Consider the following 13,633-nt stretch of genomic DNA (forward strand, 5'->3'; position numbering starts at 1 on the left):
AAGAAGAATCAATCAGACAATTCACCTACAGCAAACGAGAGAGGAAGTCTATCAAAGAACCCAAGTACTGCAAGAAAAGCTCAAAAGAATATTTGACAAAAGAACCAAAGCTGAAGATTTCTTTATAGGAAACAAAGTGCTAAGATGGGATTCCAGGAGGGAGGACAAAGGCAAACATGGTAAGTTTGATTTCTTATGGAAGGGACCTTATGTCATTTATGCTATACAAGGTAACAACACCTATTTTCTAAGGAGTTTGGATGGCTCAAACACTGAGGAAGGCCCAGTCAATGGGAGAATGCTCAAGCATTATTTTGACCCCCTTTGATCAAACACTGAACAGTCATATATTGTACATAAATATTTGTATTTTCAAGTATTTTCATTTACAGCAGATAAATAAAGCACCAAGTGGAGCATATTTTGAGAAAGACCAGGGTGCTGCACTATTTTCTTTTTTGGAATATGTTTTGATCCTAGCATTAGAAAGCAAGGAAAAACACAGAGGAACTATCAAGGTGATGAGGAGAAATTATGAGAAACAGGTAAAAAACAGAGCTGCAATTTCACAGCAAATCAGCTCAGTAGGTACTGCCTGCAAGTATCTAAGATCCTGGTCAATAGTCTCCAACAACAGAGAAATTCAGACTGCAGCAAGAATGGAGAAATTAGGCAATCTGACCTGTTGTTCTTGGCTTTTCATCTGGAAAAGCCATCCCCAAGTGGAGCCACTGTTAGCCTCCTATACCAATAGGTGTTCATTTCTCATGATTGACAGTGGAAGTGCCAAAAAATGTTCATCTTCCATGGTACTAAGGTTCCATTTTTGTGAAAGAAACAGACAGTTAAAAAATGTAAAGAGGGTATGCCTTAAAAGAATAATCAAAAGGCAAGAAAATGAACTGGTCAAAGAAAAAATAAATGAAATGAACCCCAAATAAAGACCATGAAAGTGGCTAATCCAAAATGCCACTGCTACTTTGATGGGTGGTCCAACAGCTCAAGCTGGGCCATACCATGTTTTAAATTGCATGTTTTAGACTAGAAAGGAAGTACCTGCTCAAACAGTTCAAGCTTGACAGATGACTAGGTGGATAGAGAAAGGAAGGAGCCCAACTGCTTAATCTGGGCCCTTGGAAGTCATAAGGGTAGACTTAGATAGGAGGACAACAAAAAGAAAAGAGAATTATCAGGGTTTGCAAGGCTAAGTGCACCCATCCAAAGGAAGAAAGAATGTTAGGCATATTAGGCAGGGTAGAAAGTTGAAGGTTGCAGAAAACAAGATCCAAGCATATGACATGAGAAAACTCACATCTGATCTCACCAGTAGGAGAAAGGCAAGAGCAATGGCCTATTTGGCAAACTACCAAACCATCACTAACTTCCCTCATCCCCTTCAAAATTTTCTTACTAACATCCCCTTGAGCACTGCAGGATTTGCCTTAACAGTCCTCCTTACATTTCTCATTTATAAATTTCATGTCAAGTTGTGACTTCTCTCTCTGAAAAGAAGCCACATTTCCTGTGTAAAATCATTCTTCACTCCCATCTGCTTCTAAAGCTAAGTTTATTCATCAAACTTAGCTCTCTATTCCTCTCTCACATCCCTAATCCATATTAATTTCTAATTTTACTATATAAATCCCTAAGTGCTACCCCTCCCCCTACTATTATAGCATTCTATGCAAATAACCCAGAAATATATAAATATCCCCCCCTTTAGCATGATAGCTAATTAGCATTTTCATGGGAGAGATTAGTCCATCAGGGACTATAGTCAACCCTTACTTTGGAATTACTCTAACCCCTGGTTAGATTAATAGCCTACACTAAACCCTCACCTACCATTTTCCCGAAAAAACCTATGAAACCCCCCCCCCCCCCCCGTGCTCAAACCTAATGTTTAAATGTTGTTCGACCCCGACACATTAACCCTTATGCACTTTAAAACCCATAAAACCCTCCTAACCCAAAGTTCTAAACCCACAGCATTTAAATGATTATTTTATTATCTGGCGGGTCCCCACCCAAACTTGCACGCTGGGTCGGGGCGCCCGCCAGCCGCCGATCTTCTGCTGCCCCCAATCCAAAGGTGGGCGGTCAATCTTAGTCCTGGACCTGCCGCGGTTTAGCGTCCGGGGAGCGGGTGGTTTTGCTCCCATACGCTGGACGCGTGGCGGCCACCGGGGTTGTTCGGAGCCCCTCTCCCCATTACCACCTTTCCCCTATAGCGGTGCGGGGAAACCGGAAACCGCCCTCCCGCAATCCGCCTCCCCTGTCGCGTCACTCCCGCGTCATGATTACGTCATACCCAAAGCCCCCGCCACCTCGCCACCTCGCCCTCCACGCCATCTTGTCGCCCCCGCGCCCCTCCACCGTGTCCCGCCACACTGGCTTCCAACTCAGCACCCACGTCATCATCCTACCCAGGCCCCGCTGATGACGTCATGCTGACGTCATCGCAGAAAAGCACCAAAAACCCATATATGCCGAATTTGTCGTTATAAACGCGCAATTGAACCGTTTTGTGTCATTTTCGCCGGAAAGGAGAGGGAGCCGTTCTGTTCGTTTATTCCAAAAATTGCCTCCACACTACGAATTCAAAGCTTGGGATGCCGCTACTTACCAATTCAGCTACATTCTCCATCCATTGCTCAACCCGGCAGCTCTCGGCGCTAATTATCCAGGTATTTGCCGAAATTTACCTATTTGCCCGTGTTCTTGCCATTTCTCTGCAAAGTTATCCACTAAATACCTAGTAAATCCTAAATTAAATACTGTCATTCAGTAAATGCTGGCCCAAAATAATCCACATTGTCCCCTTGTTCAAAATTCATTGTTGAACAATCATTTTCGGCCTTAATTTGCAATTTACCCTCCAACTGCCCGACATTGTTCCCTTTTGCCGAGTATATAATTGAAGAACTGCATTTCACCAGCCTATAGTCCTGCCCCCCCTCTGCAATTCATCCTCACTGTTCATAATCCTTGTGAATTTACCACAGCAAAGCAGAGGCAAGTCTGTTTAATCTACTCACTCCTCTTTGAAGATATATCTGGCATCATTTGCATTCAGTCTGCCACCTAACTTCTAAAAGCATTACAAGCTATTACATTCACATTGTTACATTCAGAAACTGCATTCCAAAGACAGCACCTAAAGGCTATACAATGGCTGCACCCACAGCTCTCAGTGTTGCCCCCATGAATCCACCTAACAAAGAGCTTGAGGCCATGCCTCTTGCTGACAGAGATTACCTCATCCAAGACCTTGTGGGTGACAGGAACCATTTGCAGACCTTCTGGGAATTGAGGGATAACTATTTGAGCAACAATGACACATATGGGATATGGGAATCCAATCTGCCTCACTATTTTCTCCCATCTGTTAACATTTTTCCAGAAATCATCCGCTTATGTGCTAAGAATTATGATCCAAATCACAGAGCTGTCAAGTCTCCATCTGGGAGAATACTCTTCCACATCAATGCTGACTCCATCAACCAGATGCTCAACTTCGAACAAACTCAGCTGTTGTTTCCCTTCTCCATGAACTATTTACTGGATACAAGTGCCAAGCATTCGACTGCTGACATTGAGAAGATCACCAGGACATTTATGAGAGCTGACTGCCAGCCCACAGGGCCACCTCCTTTCTTGCATGTCCATTTCACTGATGTAGGCCAACTTTTGGTTGACATGATTTCCTATGTGTTGGGCTATAAAACCAGTGAGCACGTTGATGAGACAGTGCTGGTGTTATTAGCTGCTTACAGCCCAGGCCAACCTCCTGCTTACAAATATAACTTTGCTAAATTCATAGCCAACAAGATACATGACCAACTCTTCAAAGTGGACAGGGAGGGTATATTCAAATATTCATCATATATCTACCACTTGTTCATGTATTATCAATCCGAGGCCTTTCAATGCCCTATCAAGAAGCTGGATTCTAGGGGAGAAAGAAGGTCTGTCATCTTCTGGTCATCAGTTTTCCACCAAGTCCAAGATTCACCATATTCATACTGTGAATTTATTGATCAATTTGTCTACCCAGTCTCTTGCCTATTGATGAGCTCACCTCCTCCTAGAGTGTCATTTGAAATCCAGAAAACTCTGCAGCTGTCCAAAAATTATAAAATAGGTGATTGGTACCTATACCAAAATCATACAGTCATCAGAATTTATGGCTGCGAGCTCTGTCCATATAGGCTCTCGAGATATGTACCAATGAGACTGTTCGCCTTGGAGTACTATAGGCAGGTGATTAACTCTGACCTCACCCACTTTCATAGTGCCAAGAAGAAAGCCCACCTCAAGTTCAAACACCACCTGGGCCCCTTTATCATGAACAAAAAAGAGGGATGGCAAGAGGCTGAGCAAATCCTCAGAGATAAATACAAGCTATCAAGAAGGTTCTGGTGGGTCCCTTATGACCCTGAAGGCTTCATCAGTGCTAGAAGAGTCAAGTACAGGCTGCTAGGCTATGAGCACTGTAAAATTCCACAATTTGAGCAGTATGCCAATCAGAAAGAATGGCTGCAAGACACATTAATTGAGGAACTAACTCAAGAAGAAATAATGCAAAGAAATGTCAAGGATTTGGAAAAAACTCTTGACTTAGATTCTATGCAGTAGGTAATTTTCAAGCAGGCGCATCCAATTGGAGAAGGAACCTCAACTACTACAACTGCACCAGCCACCCAGGCGCCATCTACAGCAGCATCAGGCACAGATAAGGGCAAGGGAATAATGAGTGTTGAAGAAGAGATAGTAAAAGAAAAGCCTGCCTCCTCAATTGGGCAGCAACAAGATCAAACCCCTCCACCACAAACAGAACCACCAACAGTGCCTGCATTGCAGACCCCTACACATGAGGAGAGGGGCAAGAAATGGTACAGAGAAGAGTCCACTCCTGCTAGTGGATCCTCCCAGCTACCTAAAGCCAAGAGGCAAAAGGTTGACTCCCCAGTCATAGAAGAAATCAGCGAGGAGATCCTTGAGAGCCCAAGGAAAGAAAAAGGAGACAGTCACCAAACAGCTACAAGCTCTTTTCAACAAGAGAAAGGATTACAGCTTGGCATGGAGGTGTCCTCCTCCACTCAGCAGAGCAAGAAGCCTTCAAGCACCAAGGCTTCCTTCAAAGAGATAAAGGCACAAAATGAGCTGTTGAGAGTGGAGGTATACAAGCAATTCCTCAAAGCAACACCAACTAAACAAGAGAGGTTGATGTCAGTGTATGACATACAAGAGGAAAAGATAATCCTCAGCCACTTCAAACCCAAGGTACTGCAGCCTCAATCAGCTGCAGATTTTGTAAAAACAAAGCTGGAAGTCATGGCAAAGGACATTCACCCCATGGACCAGATAAAGCTGCACAAGCAAACGGGGGAAATGGTCTATGCCACCTTGGTAGACAGGGCCACAATGGCCCATGAATTGAAAGAATCGCTGAAGAACACCAACATTCAGCTATATTTTGAGCGAATGTCCTCCACGGCAAAGGACAACAGGATTAAAACACTGGAGGACATCATCGTGGACCTAGGACATGATCCTAAGGATCCAAAGGGTGTGAGGGCCCTCATGAAAAAGAAAGAAGATGATATTGTTGCATTGAAGAAAAGGCTGAAACTGCTTCCCACTGAGCGCCCCCAAACAACAGAATTGCAAAAGGAAAAAGAGTCTGAAGATCAGCTCGATCTAATAATGCAGCTGAATCAAAGAGTTATTGATCTGGAGAAGGAGCTAGAAGGGGCATTGCAAGACAAACAGGGAGAATCAACCTCCCAACCTGCTCAAACTACCTCAACCACTGCTACAACTACAGAGGTAGCAGTAACCCCTGCAACCACTACAGCAACAACAGAAGCAGCAACAACAACAACAACAGCTCCTGAGTCCAGCTTAAACATGGATGAATTGAAAAAGGCTATCAAAGAGTTGGAGCTTCAGGAGACTGAGATCAAGCAAGCCAAGGAAAAGTTGGCAGAACTGGAGGCTAAATATGACAAATCAAAGATGACTGTAGCAGAGCAGACTAGAGAAATTAAGGCCCTCAAAGACAAAATAAAAGCCTTAGAGAAAGAGCTCAAACTTGAAAATACTCTGGCAGAAATAAGGAGGATTTTGTTGGCCCGGATTGACCACTCCCTTACTAGACAATGGAAGTCAATCAAGACAGTGCATGAACAAATGGAATTGATTGGCCAAGCACAAATTGAGAGCCAGAAAGCCAGAACAGTACTAGGGAACAGGCCTGAGTAGGCCAACAGAATGATAAATTTTCTCAACAATCAGACTAAGGAGGAACTGGCAGCCCTGAACATCATTAACAGAACAGATGCTGTCCTTACAGCTAAAAATGTGCTCACCCTCAGAAATTTTGTACAAACTGTAGAAAGAAAATGTCATGAAATGCAGGCTGAGGTGGATGAATACAAGCTCAAAATGTTAGCACTGCAAGAAAAGGGATTGCCCAACCTACTAACCAGCACAGGAAGACTGCTCCCCCGTGAGCAATATGCTACCAGGATGACAAATTTTATTGAAAATCAAATCACTGCATCCGCCAATACTTCTGAGGAAACAGGGCCTCCAACAGGGCAGGGCCTCTACGACAAGCTTGAAAATCTATTTTTTATTGAACATGAGATCAACCACTTATTTGAGGTTCCACCAAGTTTTTATAGATATACAGAGGCAGATGAAACCTTGGTAAAAATACGAAGACACCAACTGCCCAAAGAGGATTGGTGGCAGGCAATGCTGCAAATTTTGCCTCAGTAATTTCAATTGGTTAATCCTAGTCAGCTTCAACTCAGCCAAAGGCAAAAAACAGAATATGGACAGCATACAAGGTAGCCGAAAAGGGTGACTCAGCGTGAAGACAGCAACAGCAAGCCAAGACATAGGAAATGTGCAAATTTTGGGCAGCATGGCTTTAGCCGACTCCATCGGTCATAAAGTCAACATTCTCTCACCATTTTGGACAGCTAATACACTAAGCAGTTACTACGACATTTATTTTCTCAGCTGCAATCCTCCAGGAGTTGGCACAATATTAATGAGCCATTAACTCACCAGCTAGATATTTTCTGATGTAAATTTTGTATATATACCTCCCCTGGCAACGTATTTGGGGTTGGTGATTTTCACTCTAAGGCAAATATATTGTATAATTTCAGATGATCTAAGGCAAAAGGCTGGAAAAGCTGAGTGTTTCTTGAATGCTTGATGTCTCAATGATGCTCTGCGTGCTGTTGCAGAATTCCTGTGCTGTCTAATGGAACAATAAATTTTCTTAATCTATGTTTTATCTTCTTACGTTTGTTTGAATCATATGCATGTTTCACCAATCTAACAATAGAGAAAAGGAATAGTTCAGGATATGTTTGTTTACACCCTGTATTCAATCTGTGTTGTTGAAATGTTTTCTTCAGAATTAATCATGAACATGAATTCTTAATTGCTCATGTTTGTATCAATTCTATAAATATGAATGTTATGCAGGAATTCCTCAGTGCTCCTAAGTAATATTCCCATTGTTCTCCATATCAGCTTACTGAAAGATCCTTAGCTGCCCTGATTCCATGACATCCAATTACAGATTTAAAGAATTGTTTCCTTAGGCACTTATCTGGCTCTGTAGCATCACTGTTGTATCAACGCAGACAAGTCAAGCAATTAAACATCACTAACTCCATGCCCAATGGCATAGATCATCCTGCAAACATATATCTCTTCTGACTGAAATCATCATCCAACAAAATTCAAAACAAAACCTTGAGCATCATAACTAGCCAAAAATATTATACAAACAAAGTTAAATCACAAAGAGAGAGCCCTCTCTGGTTACAGGTAGGCTAGAACCTGTGACCCAAAGATTGGTTAGTGGTTACCTCGGCCGTATTCCCTTGGGAGTCAAAGGGAACAACCTGAGTGTTAACACGTTCCATGCAACCACCTATATATGCCAATTAAGAAAGTTTATTCTATACACAAAGAATATCTCTTTTGAATAGCATTGTTGATGTCAAGTTGAGCCTATCAATATTGTACATAATGTGGCATCATTATCTTCATCATCATCATCCTCATCTTCATTATTGTGTGCCACTTTATCACTTCCCTTTGAATTTCCCGTCACAACAGCTAAGAATTTCCTGTATTTTTACTCACCATCACCATTTTGAAAATAGTAATCTTCATCTAATTCCCAATGAAATGTCTCTAGTTCATCAAGTGACAAATCAGCCAAAGAGTATGGTGCCTGAGTTCGCTTAAATATTGCATCTTTCACATGGCAATTTTTTTAGGCTATACATTGCAATTCAGTTTGCTATGTTTATAGTTACAAGTGAACCCAAGAGGATGCAAAAAAATATTCTTGGAAAGCCTAAAGTTATACCATTTCCTAGAAGTTCTTTGCCTAAAAGAGCCAATAGAACCTCTAAAATCGAAACCCATTTATACATGAGGTTTTTGCCAAAGAATTTAAATTTTAGATACAGTGATACACAAAATAATATCATAGATGTTGAACTTGCATATTCTTTTTAAATGCAGAGGCTTTATATTTGATATTGTATTTTGTTCTAGGAGACAAGAAATATGGTAATTTCTTGGGCAAAACACATAACACAGGATGAGCAATCACTATCTACAAACATTGAAAATTTCAATCGCAGAAATGAATGGCATGTGAAGCAACACCTAGATTTGTATTTGAAAATAGAAGCAACGCTTTAAAAGAACACATAACATGTTCTTTAGGGCATACATAGTGTGGGCTCCAATCAGGGGATTGAATAGATTAATATGGGTAGTCAATATATTGAATATCTCTAGAAATGTGTTTCAATGGCAGAAGAAGAAAGATGCTAAAGTTTGAAATTTTGAATCAAGGATGGAAATCAGGACAGACAAGTAGTGCATCCATAATGAATGATATTAGTGGGGATGACTTACATAGTAATCTAATAAAAAGTAGCAAATGTGAATATTGAAGAATAGCCAATCTTTGTCGTAGGTTGAGGCCTTTATTTATCTGATTCACATATTGCCTGAAAATGGATATGGGATTATTAAGGCCTCGATTACAGTTGGTTGTGTGGCCTTGATGAAAATGTGGAGTGCATCAATATGTACATGCCTTCACACGTTGTGTTTTCTACAACATGTTCCTTGGGAGGGGGTTTGGTATGCAAGTAATTGACTGAATATTCGGTTTAGGGAGTAGTTTATTACAAATAGTAAGGGGTTCCTCCCTCATTTCTACATGGTTGTACTTATTGGTTCAACATATTTTCCTATGTTAGCCAATAATTCTCTACACAACACAAGAAATTTTTATTAAAGAGGGAAATGAGCTTAATCCCAATTTCCTCTTTGTACATTCACCCCATTATTTTTTAGTGTAATAGAGCTGAAATAGGATGCACAAGTGTGACGGCCTACAAGGTTGTTGCATTTAGTGGTAGTCTTTACATAGATTTTTTTACTACAGTTCATAGGTATTGTGTCCTATGTTGGCCTCTCACAATAATCACACTGCTACTCGTCATCAGCGGAGTCTCAGATAAAATGACATTGTACATGGGTGTTGAAATTTCATTCGTGATCTTCAATTCTCTATTTGACAATGCCTTTCTATGCAAAAATACTTATATAGAGTGAACAGGCCAACTGTCACATGTTGTTGGGCATGGAATCCCCCCAAAACATGTTTTGGGGCTCAAAGCCCAAGCTTTGGTCAAATAATGTTGTAAGACTCTGCGAATTGCGGGCATGGAGCATGAAATGTATGTTGATGTCTGCCCTAAGTTTTGTAATGTAAGGTAATGTAATGTCAGCCTACCCATCGTCCACGGACCATGGGATTGTATAAATAGAGCGAGGCTATAAGTTGTAAAGATAGTTATAAAAATATGAAGAATGAATAGAGTGTAGAAGATAGCAATCATAGAGAGGAAGTCTAAGTGTCTTGGGTCCTAGTAGTAGCAAGAGGCTCTGTAGCTGAGTGCGCAGACGCCTAGTAGAGTTTGTAGCTGAGAGCACGGACCCCTGCAGCTGAGTGCATAGGGTGAACCTGATTTTGTAACCCAAGAAGAAGAATAATAAAGAGAAGTTTGATTCCAAATACTGTGTATCTACTTTTGTATATGCATTTATACTGTTTTGTTTATCACGTGCACTTATATGAATAATGAACATTGTTAAGTATAATTGGGCCCATATAGATAAGTTAAGTAATCAGATAATATTGGGTTAATAGTAAGAAACTTAGGTAATACCATGAATCACGCCTTGAGCATGGTTGCGCGAAGGCAGCATTGCAGGCTACTGGGTACTGATAGGTGCGTGTAGCGACGTGCATGCAGGGTCAAACCGCGGACCACCAAAAAACCATCAGACATCTCTAGGGTGTTGAAACTTGGTTCTAGAACCCTCCCATACTACCTCGGGTGAGACATCAGTCCACGCTCCGCTTACTATTTCTGAAAGGGCTAGTAGTACCAGGATTTGTTTGGCTAAATCATGTTTGAACCTGGGTCAAGCCCATATAAGCCAACACATGTCATGCACAAAACACATGAAAAATCAAGAGCTTCTTTTCAATGATAGATATTATTCTTCACTAACACAAACACCAATGTTCATGTTCATACATTTGAGCATTCAAACTCTCATTTTGATACCATGGTTAAAACAAATGCATATATAAGGTAGATAATTATTACCTAATAGATGGTTTTAACTTCCTGAACGATGATCAAATGAGGGGAGAGTCTCCCCTATATATGGAAAGCACTACAAGAAACCAATCACTAATTTTATGGCCTAGGCATAAACTGTGGGAGCATCACCAAGACTTGCTCCACGAGGTAGTTGTTTAGGTTAAAATGAAACACTGAAATATTGTAGTATTGATGTAGTCATCATAACAACACAATTATTGGGAAGCCAATAGACATGCTTGCCATATCTACCTAATAATGAATGAATAGGATATCCTAAAGTAACTCCACATGTGTGCTTACATATGCAATTCTATACAAGTAACTCTCAGGTCACATTTCTTCCTATGGCCCTGAAAACCCATTTTTCTACTGACTCTATCCCTTGAATACAAATATCTATCCATCCAATCCTTCCATCCTTTTCTAGACAACAAGTAGAGCTTCAAGAAAAACAAAAATAGGTTAATTTTCCTACATTTTCTGCTTCTCCCAGAGAAGGGTCAAAGAAACATCTTCCAATGTTGGCATCCTGCACCACGAATTAGATGGAAAGAGTAAAAACATGACTTTCATGCTTGCATCTAGGTTTCAAAACATGATAGTGATTCAACTTTAAAAGATAACATATTGGGCTACCGAACATTGAAGCTTTCTTTCCAACTGGGATTCCCATATCCCATGATTGGATGATTTTCCATTAGATGCTAAGCCACACTGGAAAGCCTTCTTGCTCTCTGATGAATGCCCATATTTTCCTTCCCAACAATAGCTCTAGAAGCTTTTGCAAAAATGTCAAGTCAGCACAGAGCTCTGTATCTTTAGCAAAATCATATGATAGGTTGTCTTTAACAGAGCTACAAGATAGGTTGGGATTCAGAACTAAGCCATCAACAAAATGGTAACTACTGTTAATGGAGAAGTGAGTTCCTCAAATTTTTTCTTGAGTTCAACAATTGAAAAAAGATATCCTACAACATTGACTACAAAAACATATAAACAAGAGGCCAAAAGCAACCCTATCTAGTGGACTAGTGAAGCAGAGCCACTACTGATAGTTGTCCATTAACACAAAGTAGTAGAGGCATTTGAAGAACGTGTTCTGACTGCTTCAACCATTATATCATATCAAGAATGGAACCCCATTAAAATTTGTTTTATGCATTGTCAAAAAAGGACCTTTTACCTATTCTTGTTTACCCAATTACTCTTGAAAACAGTCTTCGAGCTATCTATTGGAAAGCAAACTATTCCATGTTTCTGGTATGCATATACATGAAGCGAGCCTATTTTTTCTTCTTTTCCAGCTAAGAATTCTATGCTTAAGGTTCTATGTAAATGTTTGGATCAATGTCAGTGTACGATGGGATTTTTTGGCTAGCATTTACAACAGGAAAGATATTTACTAATATCCAAGTGCCTGGTTGGTTCATGTAACACTCCCTTGGGAGATAACAAGATCACCATGGATGAAATGGCCTTTCACAAAACCTGTTTTCTTAATGGTTGAACAATTCAAGGAGTTGTATGCTTGATCCAAGTAGCCACATTAAGCAAAGTGATAAGACTGTTGAACTCAGCACTAAAAGACATACAAAATGATTTATAGACTCACATACCCCTCCAGGATGTTCAAGCTTCAAATAAAGCCTTTAAATGTCTTGGTTACAAATGGCCTAAGAGAATCTATTAGCCATCAATGATTCAAATGCCTTGAATCATCACAATGTGGGAGGCTTGTGGGGTTCAAACTCTCGTTCAATAGTCTTGTCAGAAACTTTCCTAGTCAAATATGAATTCCAACTTCTTTGGCTCACATGAATGTTAAAACAAATTTTCTTACTAGATTTTTCCTAACAAATTGGGGGACTATGAAAACCTGTAGTTGCTGGATGTGGGCAATAATTTGTTATTTGGGTCTCTCCCTTCTAGGCTTCTTAGTTTGAGAAATCACGAATACTTGGTTGTAGAGGAGATAAGATAAGATAAGATAAGATAATTATATTTATGTCCAACTATTGACTACAAATTATCTCAAAGGGACTATTGAGTACATTCATCTCCATACAATGTGGGAGAACCAAAAGGTCTCCTATACAAAATATAATGTATGAATATAAAAGATACAATGCAGGAACATAAACTATACAATGTATAGAATGCCCTGGAAGAGAGGATCATGACCTAATGGGTTTGAGGATCAGACGCATATCTCCTAACATTTGAGGTTGAATGAAGAACACTGAAGAAAACTCAACAAATTCTATTGCTGAAGAAAACTCCACAAATTTTGTTGGTCAGGTGAAGGGTTGGTGGAAAGTGATGACTGTGCAACAAATCATTGCCTGGGGGAGTACGTAGAATTTTTAGGTCTAGAGGACCTAGTCCATCTCCCAAGAGAATGTTTTCATTAGCAACCTTCTTCCTGATATTTTGGTCTAAGACTAAGCCCCAAAACTAGATCCACACATAGGTAAGGATCGGAAAGAAAACTAAATCTATAATGCAAATTATTGAAGCTAGCTAAAATTGAGCCAGACAACTGGTTGCCAAATACACTATAAAAGGTTAAATTTTTTAGATATCCCAATTCAGGAGGAATACCCCCCTCAAGTTGATTGTTTGACAGATCTAGAAGGCTTAAATTCTCCAAGGAATATAACAATGCATAAATCTCACCTGTTAATCAGTTGTTTGTGAGATTGATGTCCGAGAGGCATGGAATGTATGCAAGATCATTGGGAAGAGGCCCAAATAGTTGTTTATTTCTTGCACTAAACTTTAAGAGATTCCTTAGTTATCCAATATACGCATAAATCATTCTACTAAACTAATTTTTGTCAATATTTAGATATTGCAAATTAATACAATAGTCCAAGGGCTACAAAATCCCA

This window comes from Pinus tabuliformis, chromosome X, assembly GCF_031772625.1.
Source record: "Pinus tabuliformis cultivar Carrire ecotype Pingquan chromosome X, CPIR1, whole genome shotgun sequence".
Taxonomy (NCBI): domain Eukaryota; kingdom Viridiplantae; phylum Streptophyta; class Pinopsida; order Pinales; family Pinaceae; genus Pinus; species Pinus tabuliformis.